General features: G+C 30.3%; 1 pseudogene; it reads left to right on the top strand.

Moving 5' to 3' along the window:
• Positions 1 to 3,372: 3,372 nt before the first annotated feature.
• On the top strand, positions 3,373 to 9,047 carry LOC114759442 (RHOMBOID-like protein 9, chloroplastic; annotated as a pseudogene).
• Positions 9,048 to 14,808: the final 5,761 nt, after the last annotated feature.

The raw sequence follows: 14,808 nt of genomic DNA, 5'->3' as shown, positions 1-14,808 counted from the left end.
TTTCAAAATGTTCCTATTGATTTTAAGAGATTTTCACTAAGCAATAGTTTCAACATATATGATTAAATAGGATAATTTAAAAAATTTAACACATATTTGATATAAATAACCAACTGAACTTCTTTTCTTAATCTCTTTAGGGACTAAAGGTAGTATTAAATTATCAGTTATTCTAATAAGTATTTCGCTAGGAATATTAAAAATAAAGATTTTCTTAAATAAAGTTTTGTAGAATAGAAAGAGAAGGATTTGTGATGGCCGGACAAAAAAAGACAGAGAGAAGGGTTGGAAATAATCTTAAAATGAAAAGGCTAAATTGTCCCCACTTTTGAATTAGAAAAACAATTTTAATTAGGTCCCATGACCCAAAAAAGAATTTTAAAATTTTATAAAATGACTCTAATCCTCCTTTCATTAAAAACCTAGATAGATAAAGATTTTCTATATTCATGCATTGCATAAGATCTCTAAATGAGGACACTTGATGTTTATTATTACAAAGTTAGAAAATCGATCAATGAGGTAACAATAAATTAGTTTTTATATTAAATCTTTCTCTCTTAATCTTGATAGTTTTATCCACACAAAAAATTGTTAATTTGAAATAGAAAATGTTAGCTGCGGAATGGAATGTACTAATTTTCAAGGTTGTATTGTAATAAAGTTTATTTAAAGACTTATTACAAATCTGTTATGGAGACAAAAAGTTGTTTATTAAAACTTGAAATGTATTTAATTGTGAAATGAAACATGTTAATTTTTAAAGTTTTATTATCATTGAGTTTTATTCAAAGATTTATTGCAAATGTGTTATAGAGACAAAATGTTGTGAATTTAGAATTGAAATGTTTAAACTGCAAAATAAAATATGTTAATTGTCAAAGTCACATTATGATCAAGTTTTATTTACAAGCTTATTGCAACTATATTTTGGAGACATAAAGCTGTTATTTTATAGCTAAAATTTATTAACTATGTAAGTGAACTTATTTATTTTCAAGGTTATATTGTAATCAAATTTTATTCAAAGACTTACGCAAGTGTGTTTTGGAGAAAAAAATTATTAATTTAAAATTGAACTGTGTTTTTTTCACAAAGAAAATTTTTATTGCGTTAAGAATTAAAAAAATTACAACAGACACCCCCAAAAAAAATTACAAACACGAGGACAAAGCAAAACAGACAACAAATACAGACTCAAAACTTAAAAAAAACAAGCACAGACTAAAAGACTCAAAAAAATACAAAAGAACAAAATAGAGACTCGAAAAAGAAACAAATACAGAATCTAAACAACAACACAGACTAAAAGCCTCGAAACTGAAGACAGAAGTGCTACAATTTGGCCAACATCACTTCTATCAATGGCCAACGGAGAAACAACTTGTATTGGAGTTTTGGGCATCATCCAGAAATCTTCTTCTACTGCCATTAGATTCTAAGTTAGCAACTAGAAACTTTTCCAGGAGAGGTATCAAACCTCTACCGTAAACAGTTGCTGCATAATCAGCAGCTTTATTCCTTGGCGTGCTACCGGAGAAAATATAATCCTTGCCTTCTTCTCAACTAATGCAAAGATCTCCTTGACCACTGGAACACACTGCCACTCTAATTAAACCAGCAATAGAAAATTAAATATGTTAATTTATAACTCCTTTTTTTTTTAATGAAAGAGGCATTTTAGTCATGTCATCAAAATTTTAAAATTATTTTTTGTGTTATATGGCCTGATTTAATGACTCGAATAAAAATTTGGGCTATTTATGTGTCTTTTTAAATGATTTTTTCCATATATAATGCTAATTGTATTTTTTATATATATATGAACAGAAAATTATAGCTGCACACGAATCTATTTATATGGAAGGCGTTCCTAATTATATTTAGGGACGCTTTTATATATGAATCAACGCTGATATTCTATTATTGTTTACTTGCTTTCTATTGAATATAATTTCATGATCTCGCGCACTTGTGTTCGTTCATCATGCTGGGACACAACATCAAATGTGTTTTATTATTTTATTGTGAAATGCCTTTTCTATCATCATCATCATCATCATTATACATTTAATTCTTTAACTTTATATAATATTTCAATTTGGTCCCTTAACTTTAAAAAGCTATATTTTTTATTCTTTAACCCTAAACTTATGCTTAAATGATCATTTTCATTACGATTATGATTGTTTTAAAAATTGAGCTTAATATATTAGCATTTGAAAATATTTTATTAACATTTAAAATTTTAATATTATCTTTTTTTGTGAATAATTTTAGAGTTAAAAGATTAAAAATATACTTTTTAAAATTAAGGGATAAAATTGAAACTCTGTACAAAGTTAAGATTAAAGGACTAAATGTATACTTTGGTTATTATTAGTATATCGTAGTAAAATACTTTAATTACCCTTCTCTTTTGCCTTAGTTACATACATATCATTTTCATTTTGAAAACATACATTTTAGTCCAGACCATTAATATCATTAAAAAATATTATGAAAAGATTCTTTAAGTATATTTTTTTAAGTAAAAAATATATTAAAATGAATATTGTTTACTAATTTACCCTTGTTATACTAAATCTCTAATTAATTTTTAACATATTAATATTTATTAAGAAAAATAGAATAGAGCAGTGAAAACAAATCGTTGACAAAATATCATATACCGTTAAAAAACTAACGTTTAATATTAAAATAGTGATATTGATTGTTAACATTTTTAACTATAATAAATATTATTGCTAGTAAGTAAAAATTCCTAAGTTTTTCTTTGGCCTTCTCTTTAACTTGATCCAATCTTCCAAAACTACCGTCATTCCTTTTTTGTATGTTGCACCAATTTCTGTGTTTTTTTTTGTTTTGGATCTCTTCCAATGATATGGTGATCTCGACATTTTTTTTAATTACAAAGGCAAGCTAAAGCTTGAAGGGGACTATTATCCTACGTGGGCATTGTGCTCATCAAAATCTCGTCTGGAGAGACACGGTCCCTGCAGCTATTAGTGACTTTAGGTGGCAGCCTTATCTCGAGGTCCTCTGCGTGAGCTTCCCTTGCTAAGATGTCAGCATATTCAATGTTTTCTCTTTTAGTGTGGGCCAACCTGAAATTCCCGTTGCTCATCAAAAGATTTCGATGCGGGTGGGCGAGATCACCATTCCTGAGCAATATGCTGATTGCTTCTATAGAGTCTGTGTATACCTTACCATTAGAATACTGTAGGCGCTGGCAGATCAGCAGACCTGTTTTTATGGCACTGATTTCCGCAAGTGTCACTGGCAAGATACCTAACCTCAAATTCTCACACTCTGAAAAACCATAACCTTTATTCATTGTATAGGTCACACTTTGGATCAGCTATAACAGGAATGGCTTATGGGTTTTTCACAAGCCCAAGGTTTGAGTTGAAAGATGCGTCATCTTCTTCAGGAAGAGGTGGCCAAGAAGAAGGGCTCAAACTTGTGAGACAGTACGGTGATTCTTGCAGATCAGCTTTTGTATTCACCATCTTCGTCATTGCTCTGAGCTCCTTCCTCTTCTTCATGGAGCCTCCCCTTAATGCGTTAGCCTCAGTGGATGAAGTGATAGAAGACTACCTGTTACTTTATATGAGTGAGACTTCTCTGTCCTAGATAATTTATCGCTTTGTGTCAAAGAAAGAAGTAAGACAATAGAGATGCAGAATAGAAGTGAACTCTATACACCCCTTTTATATATGAGTGTGGAATCTTGATGAGAAAGAATCAATGGATGGATATAAATTAGAAAGAAAAGAAGCGGGCCTTCTACCTGTTTACAGATGCTGGTTCCATGCTATATAGATATTATTAGGGTGCTCACCTTAATTTAAACTATTAATAATGAATTCAAATTTTTTTTAAATATTTTAATTAATTTTTATTTTAATAGATAAACAATTTGAAATAAAAAGAATCTACAACTAACATTTTTTTGAAAAAATAAATTTATCATTGATAAAATTTTATATTAGAAATTTTAAATTTGAACCATCTGTATCATATTTTGGATGATTTAGATCATATTATGGTGATGATTATACGATGCTCATTGTCGTGATGAGTATTGAATGAGATTCAAATAGTTTAGTCTAACTTACAAGTTACCGGGTGAGTAATTAATGTTTATTTATCAATTTTGTCAACACAATTAAATTTAAATATAATTTTTTGTGTTTTTATCCATCTTCCACGACGTCATTTAATACGAGTAAATTTAAAACAAATTTAATGAGTGAAGCATCATGGCCCCAGCGAATTAGCAAAGTCGTTTATGTTGTGGATAGGAGGGACCAAGGGAGCGCACAAAAAAAGAAAAAGGTACACTATCATTAAACCTAGCCCCTTTTTTTGGGACCTTGCAATAATTAAACCAACCTCAAACCGGAAGAGGACACCGCGGGGTCCAGACCCCAGCGGCAAAAATTAATCTAACAGCTCATATTGCCAATACAAGGTTATTCTGAAAATTTTTTTTGGTATAAATTTATTATGAAAGTTTAAAATTATAGTTATTATCTATTATTATTAAAAAAAATAATATTGACCGTCAGAATAATAATATTTATCTTTAATATTTTTAATGATAGAAAATAGTATTACTTTTAGATAGTCCTGAGTCAAAATTTTGAAAATAAATTTACATTTTAACTCTTAGCTCCTATTCCCGCCGTCTAATTATCAAAAGGTGACCGAGGTTCAGCGTACTGCGTTGATTATTTTCCAACATAACATCAAATTATCAAAAGCTGGACCTTTCATAATAATCAATCAATTATAAGAGTCAAAATCATAATTTTTTAAAAACATTCAAATAATCACACACACGCACTCACAAAAATCAGCTTCTAAATCAAAATCAAAACCGCCCGTACCTTATGCTTTCAAAACTTAATTTTTTAAAAAAATAAAAAAGAGCTGTTGGAAACATAAATAATCATGAGTCCTAAAAAATTAAAAAATATATTTAAAATAATAAAAATGAATATCGAACATATTGAAAAATTAGCGCTGAAAATTGATTTAAGAAAAATTTTAATTCTAATCAAGATAAAGGAAACCGTTGGCCTAAGAGAGACAAAAGAAGAGCATTTTTTTCCGTTAAACAGATCACCACAATGTCAAATGTAAAAGCAAAACGAAAGATAGTCAGCCCACTCAATATTTAAAATAAAATGTGTTTAATTTTAAGATAAAGTTAAATCAAAACAACCCATCATTACTGATTTTTGGAAGGTGATACCTCTCCCTCCCTGCCATTGAGAATAAACATTGTACATTCGAAATTTAGTTACATTTATTAAAATTAAAAATGATTAAAAATACAAAGTAAAATAACATCAAATCTTGAGAGTCTAGTTTTAGTATTGTTGGAAATATGCTAGAATTAATTAATTAATACTATGTTTTATTAGTCATTTATTATGTTTAATTTTATTCAGCATGTAGTCAAAGTTAGTATATTATCTAAGATTATATTTGAATATTATATTATAATATTTTAGAAGAATAAATATGTGGTATTAGGATTAGATTGGATTATATAAGATTCTCAGGTTAATTTATTAGCTTGTGGTTTGTCTATATATAAAGACTTATTTGTACCCTTTTTATTCAAGAATTAATGATATTCTGAGGCTCCTATTTATCTCATCTTTCAATCCGTCAAATTCCAACCCAGAGAAAGGGACGTGCTCACTCTTTTCCTTCTACGATCCCCCAACGTCAAAGGGAAAGGCTATGCTCTAAACATGGTTGCCTCCTTCATTGTCTCTAGTTCGCAAGTGCAGCTCTTCCTCTACAATTTAAATTTATAATTTTTTTTAATTATCCACATTGAATATATAATATATTAATGGACAAAATTTTAAAAGGATTGAAACAAGAGTATCCTGTCCTGAAAGGACAGGATTCATGGAGAAGAAAAGGCCGAAGGGTGAAATCATTCTAGTCCAAACCCATTTATCAAATCTGGTAACCGTCTGCTTAGTTAGAGGAGGGAGAAGATTGTGTAGGTCCTTCCTAACCTCCATTTCTCTCCCAAATTTTTCTCTGAAAATTTCGCCATGGATCCTAAACACAGCAACTGCCTTCACCACATTTTGGACAAAATCGAGAGAGGAATATTTCATTCAAGGAAAGCTGTGGCAGAAGAGGTTTAAGTTGTCGCGGGAGAAGAAGCTATAAATATACTCACTGACCTCATTATTGCGAGGGTAGAGTCAATTGAAAGACTACTTGATCAAATCCACCTATTGGAGAGGTTATTCACTTAACTTTGCCCCCTTGCGTCGACTTTCTTTGTGTTGACCCTATATTACAGGCTTCTGTGGTTCACATAGCCAAATAAAGTTCATTCGGGGATGTTATTCAAAGAGGGATAAGTTTTCCTTAGTAGGTGTTCAGCAGAGTCAGGCGGTAATGAAAAGCAACTGAGATCATTATATTCTTATTTTGGAAAACTCCAAGATAACCCAACACTGTTGTTTCCTTCAGATTCATCTGATCAGATGATTCAGGAGTATAACGAGAAGAGCCAAGCGATATCAACAAATGGCCCGGAGTCTCTCAATGCTTATCTCGGCAAACTAAATAATGGCAAAGTATACTCATTTGGTACCTTTCTGCTGTAAATATCAAACGCTGGTATTCTGTGATACAGCACTGAGAAAAATTCTTTAAAAGGATTTGAAGAATCATGAACCAAACAGATACCTACACAAGAAGTCTATATTATGTTACTTAAGTATTTGTTTACAATTTGGGGCTAGTATATAATGAGTCAACATGTCGAGTTGGAAATCTATCATCCAAGTAGGATGATTTGGACAGAAATCTCCCTTTGTGTGCTTACTAGTTGCTGTTTATCTGATGTGTAGGTGCAAGCCAAGGGTCTTTTGTTCCATCTACTTCCATTGAGCTTCATAATGAAGAAGACATCAGGGAAAAACCTAAAAGAGACTACACTGGGAGACAGAAGACTTATGTGAATATAAGAAGAACAAAAGGTGAACGTGATGGAAGGTCATACAGAGACACAATACAGCAAGATGAAGCTTCCAATCTGTACTTGATGTAAGCCTTCAGTGTTAATTGGTGTTTCCACTTGTTCAAAGACTAGCTTTTGAATAAATAGCCTCTCACGCTTTTTGGGTGGCGTTATATTTGGTGCAGTGGTTTACTGGCTTCAATAAACATCGCTGTGTTCCTCTTTGAAATAGCAAGTCCTATAAGGAACTCTGACTTGGAGCTGTTTTCTATTCCACTTCTATATGGTGCGAAAATAAATCATTTGATCGTCGTCGGAGAATGGTGGAGGCTGCTGACGATAATGTTTCTGGTACGAGTTGAGAATTGGGTTCGTGTTTCCATTCTGTGGTTATAGAGCATCATTTATATGAAGCTCACTATTATCTCTGAAAACTGTACAAGTAACCTAATCTTAGACCTAATATTGGTGCCTAATGAGCAATGAAGTTAAGCTCAAATCCCTGGATTATTAACCTTTGAGGTCTAACATCCTTGGACCAAACTGTCTTATAACATAATCAACTAATTTGGTCTGCTTTCTATTTTATCATATACCTTATTTGTTTTCATTCTACACTGCATTGAGTTTTGGTGATTGATTTCGGTTCAAATTTCTTGTCCACAGCTTCATAAACTTCATGAAACATACTGTCAAGGCTTCCGGTGATCACTGAATTCCCATGAAAAATTGCAGACAGTAAAAGAAGGTATAGTCTATTATATGAACAAACCTTATAGTAACTCTAAAATGAGAAGTACTATATTTTAGAGTAGTTTAGGAGATATGTATATTGATTTCTAGATCAATTTCTTTGAGACAGAATTCATAAATTATGATACCTTCTCAATCTATCGTACTTTTCATATGTGCAGCACTCTGGCATTTTCCATATGGCTCTCAGTTGTTGGGCACTTGTATCATTTGGCCCTCATGTCTGCAGAGGCTATGGTTCATTCACTTTTATCTTGATTTACATACTGGGGGAGTTTCCGGCAACCTGACTAGTTTTCTGCATACACCAGATCCTACTGTTCGTGGGACAGTAAGCTCTTGACTTCTATACTTTTGTTTCTTTATGATGCTTCAATAATTTCATCATCAATTTTTAGATCACAGTTGTTGTTGAGATATCTATGTAGATTTCTGCGGTCGCTTTGTTTGATTATTAGGGTTCATGAGTTCTGGGATCTCTTCCCACCTGTTCGTTCTACAATTAAACTGAGATTGAACTAGCCTCCTATAAATCATTCCATCTGATCTTTATTTATTTTTCATTTGTATATTTGGAACATAAATGCAGGGACTTGTATTTGCCATAATTGGAGCTTTGCTCACATATCAAATCCAGAACAAGGATGTTGATGATAAGGATACTTCAGAAACCATGTTCCAGAAAGCAATAGTTTTCACAGCTGCTAGTTTCATATTAAGCCACTTTTGTCCAATTGATGACTGGTATGTCTCTAACATTGTTCACACAAATGAAAGTCAACAGTTATGGAAGAAACCTAACCTCAAATTCTCACACTCTGAAAAACCATAAACTTTATTCATTGTATAGGTCACACTTTGGATCAGCTATAACAGGAATGGCTTATGGGTTTTTCACAAGCCCAAGGTTTGAGTTGAAAGATGCATCATCTTCTTCAGGAAGAGGTGGCCAAGAAGAAGGGCTCAAACTTGTGAGACAGTACGGTGATTCTTGCAGATCAGCTTTCGTATTCACCATCTTCGTCATTGCTCTGAGCTCCTTCCTCTTCTTCATGGAGCCTCCCCTTAATGCGTTAGCCTCAGTGGATGAAGTGATAGAAGACTGCCTGTTACTTTATATGAGTGAGAGTTCTCTGTCCTAGATAATTTATCGCTTTTTGTGTCAAAGAAAGAAATAAGACAATAGAGATGCAGAATAGAAGTGAACTCTATACACCCCTTTTATATATGAGTGTGGAATCTTGATGAGAAAGAATCAATGGATGGATATAAATTATAAAGAAAAGAAGCGGGCCTAATACTTACTTCTACCTGTTTACAGATACTGGTTCCATGCTGTATGGATATTGGGTGCTCATCTTAATTTAAACTATTAATAATGATGCTGGATGCTCTATATTGAATGCAAAATTTTTGTAAATATTTTAATTAATTTTTATTTTAATAGATAAACAATTTGAAATAAGAATCTACAACTGCCACTTTTTAAAAAAATAAGTTTATCATGGAAAAAATTGCATATTAGAAATCTTAAATTTGAACTATTTATATCATATTTTGGATGATCTATACTATATTATGGTGATGAGCACTGAATGAGATTTAAATAGTTTAGTCCAAAATACAAGTTACTGGAAGAGTAATTAATGTCTATTTATCAATTTTGTTAACACAATTAAACTCAAATGTAATTTTTTTGTATTTTTATTCATCTTCCACGACCTCATTTAATGCGAGTAAAATTAAAAAAATTAATTTAAAACAAATTTAATGAGTGAGCTATCATGGCTGCGGTGAATTAGCGGAGTTAAGTTGTTGATATTGCGGATGGGGGGACCATACCCCATAATTAAACCTAGCCTTTTCTTTTGGGACCTTGCAATAATTAAACCAACCTAAAACCGGAAGAGGAGACTCTGTGTCCTCTTCCCTCGGGTCCAGATCCTAACAACAAAAATTAATCTAACAGCTCAGATCTTGTTTGGGGTTCCGTTCAAAATGAAACTTTTAAATAGGTTCATGTAAGTTAAAACAAAATTCTTCTTATATATTTATTTTGTACTTCGTAAATCACATTTAAAAAGCTATCTATAAGTCAATCTAAACAAGCCCTCATACTGCCAACACAAGTTTATCCTGAAAAAATTTTTTTGGTATAAATTTATTATGAAAATTTAAAATTATAGTAATATTATCTCTTATTATTAAAAAAATAATATTAACAATTAAAATAATAATATTTACCTTTAATATTTTTAATGATAGGAAATAGAACCACTATGAATTTAAACTTTTAAAATGAGTTGGTACTCAGAAAACATTTTTAGATAGTCCTGAGTCAAAATTTTGAAAATAAATTTACATTTTAACTCTCAGCTTTTATTCCCGCCGTCTCATCGCCGCGTGCACGACAAAAGGTGAGCCAGATTCAGCGTACTGCATTGATTATTTTCCAACATAACATCAAAAGTTTGACTTTTCATATAAATCAATCAATTATAAGAGTCAGGTCAAAAATCAATTATAAGAGTCAAAATCATAATTTTTAAAAATATTCAAATAATCTCAAAATCAAACACTCCCGTATCTTATGCTTTCAAAACTTAATTTTTTTAAAAAAAATAAAAAAGAGCTGTCGGAAACATAAATAATTATGAGTCCTAAAAAAATAAAAAATATATTTAAAATAATAAAAATGAATATCGAACATATTGAAAAATTAATTTAAGAAAAATTTTAATTCTAATCAAGATAAAGAAAATCGTTGGCCTGAGAGAGACAAAAGAATAGCACTCTTTTCCTTTAGAACAGATCACCACAATTTCAAATGTAAAAAGCAAAACAAAACATAGTCAGCCCCCTCAATATTTAAGATAAAATGTGTTTAATTTTAAGATAAAGTTAAATCAAAACAACACATCATCACTCATTTTTGGAAGGTGATGCCTCTCCCTCCCTTCCATTGAGAATAAACATTGTACATTCGAAATTTAGTTACATTTATTAAAATTAAAAGTGATTAAAAATACAAAGTAAAATAACATCAAATCTTGACAGTCTAGTTTTAGTATTATTGGAAATATGCTAGAATTAATTAATTAATATTATGTTTTATTAGTCATTTATTATGTTTAATTTTATTCATCATTTAGTCAAAGTTAGGATATTATTTAGGATTATATTTGAATATTGTATTATAATATTTTAGAAGAATTAATCTGAAGTATTAAGATTAGAATTATATAAGATTCTAAGGTTAATTTATTAGCTTGTGGTTTGCCTATAAAAAGCCTTATTTGTACCTTTTTTATTCAAGAATTAATGATATTCTGAGGCTCCTTTTTATCAATTTCGACATGATATCAGAGTCATGTTCTTCCACAAGTCATGACAAAACAAAAACAGGAGACGTGCTTGCTTAAAAAAGGGACGTGCTCACTCTTTTCCTTCTAGGATCCCCCCATGTCAAAGGGAGAGGGTCTGTTTTAAACACGGTTGCCTCCTTCATTGTCTCTAGTCCGCAAGTGCGGCTCTTCATTTGCAATTTAAATTTATAATTTTTTTAAATTATTCATATTGAATATATAATATATTAATAGACAAAATTTTAAAAGGATTGAAGCAAGAGTATCCTACATATGCCTGACAAGGATAGGCTTCTCGGAGAAGAAAAGGCCAAAGGGTGAAATCATTCTAGTCCAAACCCATTTATCAAATCTGGTAATCATCTGCTTGGTTAGAGGAGGGAGAAGATTGTGTAGTAGTTCCCTCCTAACCTCCATTTCTCTCCCTAACTTTTCTCTGAAAATTTTGCCATGGATCCTAAACACATCAACTGCCTTTACCACATTTTGGTGACACTATACAAAATCAAGAGGGGACTATTTCATTCAATGAAAGTTGTGGCAGAAGAGGTTTAAGTTGTCAAGGGAGAAGAAGCTATAAATATACTCACTGACCTTATTATTGCCAGGGTAGAGTCAATTGAAAGACTACTTGATCAAATCCACCTACTAGAGAGGCTATTCACTCAACTTTGCCCCCTTGTGTCGACTTTGTTTGTGTTGACCCTATATCACAAGCTTCTGCATCGTTGAACCTGTAGTCCTGTCATCACAACTTAGTTCACATTTGTGATCACCCATGGATAGTTGTATTCATCATTTGCCTCACACATCTCTAAGCTTTAACATGTGAATTAATTAAAAACAATAATAATTCATATAAAAATACCAAGTCCTAATTGTGCAATAATAAATCTCGAGTTGTGATTAACAATACATTGTTTCCTAATCGTAGTACTTAAATCAATTAAAAATAACAGCACTTCATCTAAAAATAACAAGTTCTAATTGTAAAATCACAAGTTTGGATTTGGGACTAATAAGAAGTTTTTTTCCTGATATATAATATATGAATCAATTAAAAATAACAAGTTTTAATTATGAAATAACAAATTCCTAGTTGGAGTAATAACATGTTTTTTCATTATAAAAATATATTATTTATAAAAATTTATAAAAATGTTGCATGTCCAATGTTAAAAAAATATACAAATACTTTTTAATTATTATATTTTTTTGGTTAATTATATTTGGTTTATAATTTATAATTATAAATAATATAACTAGTATAACTAGAAAGAATTTTTATATTTTTATCAATTAGAGGTAAAATATTTTTTATAAATTATAAATAGTATAAATATTATAATTGAAAATTACTTTTATATTTTTTTCTAAATTATAGTTAGAATGTTTTTATAAATTTTGTTAAATAATATTTTTTATAATGAAAAAATGTGTTATAAATTTTTAATTGATTGACATGTTGTGTATCAAGAAATTAAAAAACGTGTTATTAATTCCATCTTGAGACTTATGATTTCACAATAAGCATTTGTTATTCCTAGGTGAATTGTTATTTTTTTTAAAAATTGATTCACATGTTATTTTATATGTTAAATATAAGAAAAAAAACGTATTGTTAATCTCAACTCAAACCTTGTGATATTACAATCAAGACTTATTATTTATAAATGAATTGTTGTCTTTTTTAATTGATGCATTTTTTTTTTACGTGTGAGGTATGAGGAAAAAAACATGTTGGTTGATCACAACTCCAAATCTATTATTTCATAATTAGAACTTGTTATTTCCAAATAAATTGTTGTCACGAAGACAAGAATTTGGACACAACAATACAAAGGCAAGAATCCAGACAGAACCAGAGGGACTGCGAAGCGAAGAGCACATGTGTGACAGCACGTTGGATAGAGGTAGGTGGATGGGAAAAAAAAAAAAAAAAAGAACAATGCGAACTACAGAGAGTCTCTGTAGCTTATTTGTTAAAAAAAAATTAGAGGCATTATTATAGGGTACAAGCATTGGACAGGGGCATTATCACATCCTATGAACAGCTGTGCGCTAGAGCTATGGATTTTCTGGGCAAGGCAACCTTATTCAGATAATCAATCCTGCTGACCTTGTGTTTCCCGGTCGTTCCATCTTCAAGATTATAAAAATTAATTAAACAATTACCAATTTAGTTAGTTTTTAAAATGTAGACGGTGACCAATGGAAAGCAAAGATTTTTAAAACCAAAAAAGTCTATATTTAAAACTAGAACTAAAGTAAATATGAAAAATAAGTCTATATTTAGAATTAACTTTCTAATTAGGTCTTATGTTAAAAACTGAAAAAATTTTATATAGCCTTTCACTTATAATATAAAATTTATTTTATAGTATAATTTAAAAAATAAAAAAAGGTTGGCCCACCAATGCCTTACCTATAGTCCATATTAACCAAATGCCAAAAAAAAAAGTAAAAAAGGAAAAGAATGTGGGGCTTCAAATTTAGGGCACGTCCTGCCAAATTACACGCTCTAGCCTTTAGAATTACAATCAAATTCTTAAAAAAACAATTTTTTTCCCAACAAAAAAAATAGTTACTTAGAATTTCAATATCAACCTAAACTGACTACATTGAGAAGTTTATTAACAAGTTTTAAAATTAAAAAAGATAACCTCTAAAATTTATTTTGTAATTTTTTTCCGACCTTAAAACAAGCACTCCTGGTCATGCTGAGTTTTAACTCATTTAAAAAAATTGTTTCTCTAACGTAATTTATAAAATACACGACATAAATATGTAAAAAAAAATTATCTTATACACTTTTATAAAAATATTTATAAGTGCTTATATATTAAGACACTCTAAACAAGCACAATTAGCTCGTTTGGACCTACTTTCACAAGCTCATTCACGTTCGCAAATCAAGCTGCTTATAACTCATGGGATCAAACTTCTAGTATTGCATGATAATTTGGTTATTGTAAAGACTTTATTTTATGTCGGCCCAAAAAACAGAGATCTTATTTTATTCTTTAACTTCATTACATGGTAGCTCATTTTTGAGCTCGCAGAAAGCAGACCTACAATGGTTGTGATGTGGCCGTAGTGTAAAGCGTGGAAATTTAACCTATTTATGCAAATATATGGTTTAACTTTGATGACAAATATATGCATAAATTTGTCACGATATAAAAATAAATTCATTTGACATAAAGATTGAAACAGATGATGTTGCCCACCAAAAGGAAAGACAGAGACTACACAAAAAAAAGGAAGAATAATAAGTTTCCACATTTCAATTTCAATGTTTAAGGAAGTTCCTTGCTTCCTTGTGCTGCCATATTCTTGAGAAAAACTCCGGTCAGAACATTCTTGCACTGCAGATTTGATACCCTATTATCAAATGAAGGATTAAAAAAAATACTGTCACGGTGAACAAAAATTTTAAAGAAAAAAATAAATAAAACCATCACATTAATCAAGTAAACCAGATCAAAAGGAAATGAAGAATAATCAAGAATATATTTTGAAGTATTAGAAATACCTTAATTCTATTAATTAAAGGAGTAACAATTTATGAAATAAATTATTATACTACCTTGATCTTTGATATAAGAGCTAGTTAACTAATTTGAACAGATTAAAATTTTTTTTGTTAAATTAGTTCATTAAAATAATTAGGTGTTATAT

Source organism: Neltuma alba, unplaced genomic scaffold (assembly GCF_004799145.2).
Source record: "Neltuma alba isolate B1F8T4 unplaced genomic scaffold, ASM479914v2 tig00010847_pilon, whole genome shotgun sequence".
Lineage (NCBI taxonomy): Eukaryota > Viridiplantae > Streptophyta > Magnoliopsida > Fabales > Fabaceae > Neltuma > Neltuma alba.
This window is presented reverse-complemented; position numbering and strand designations above follow the sequence as displayed.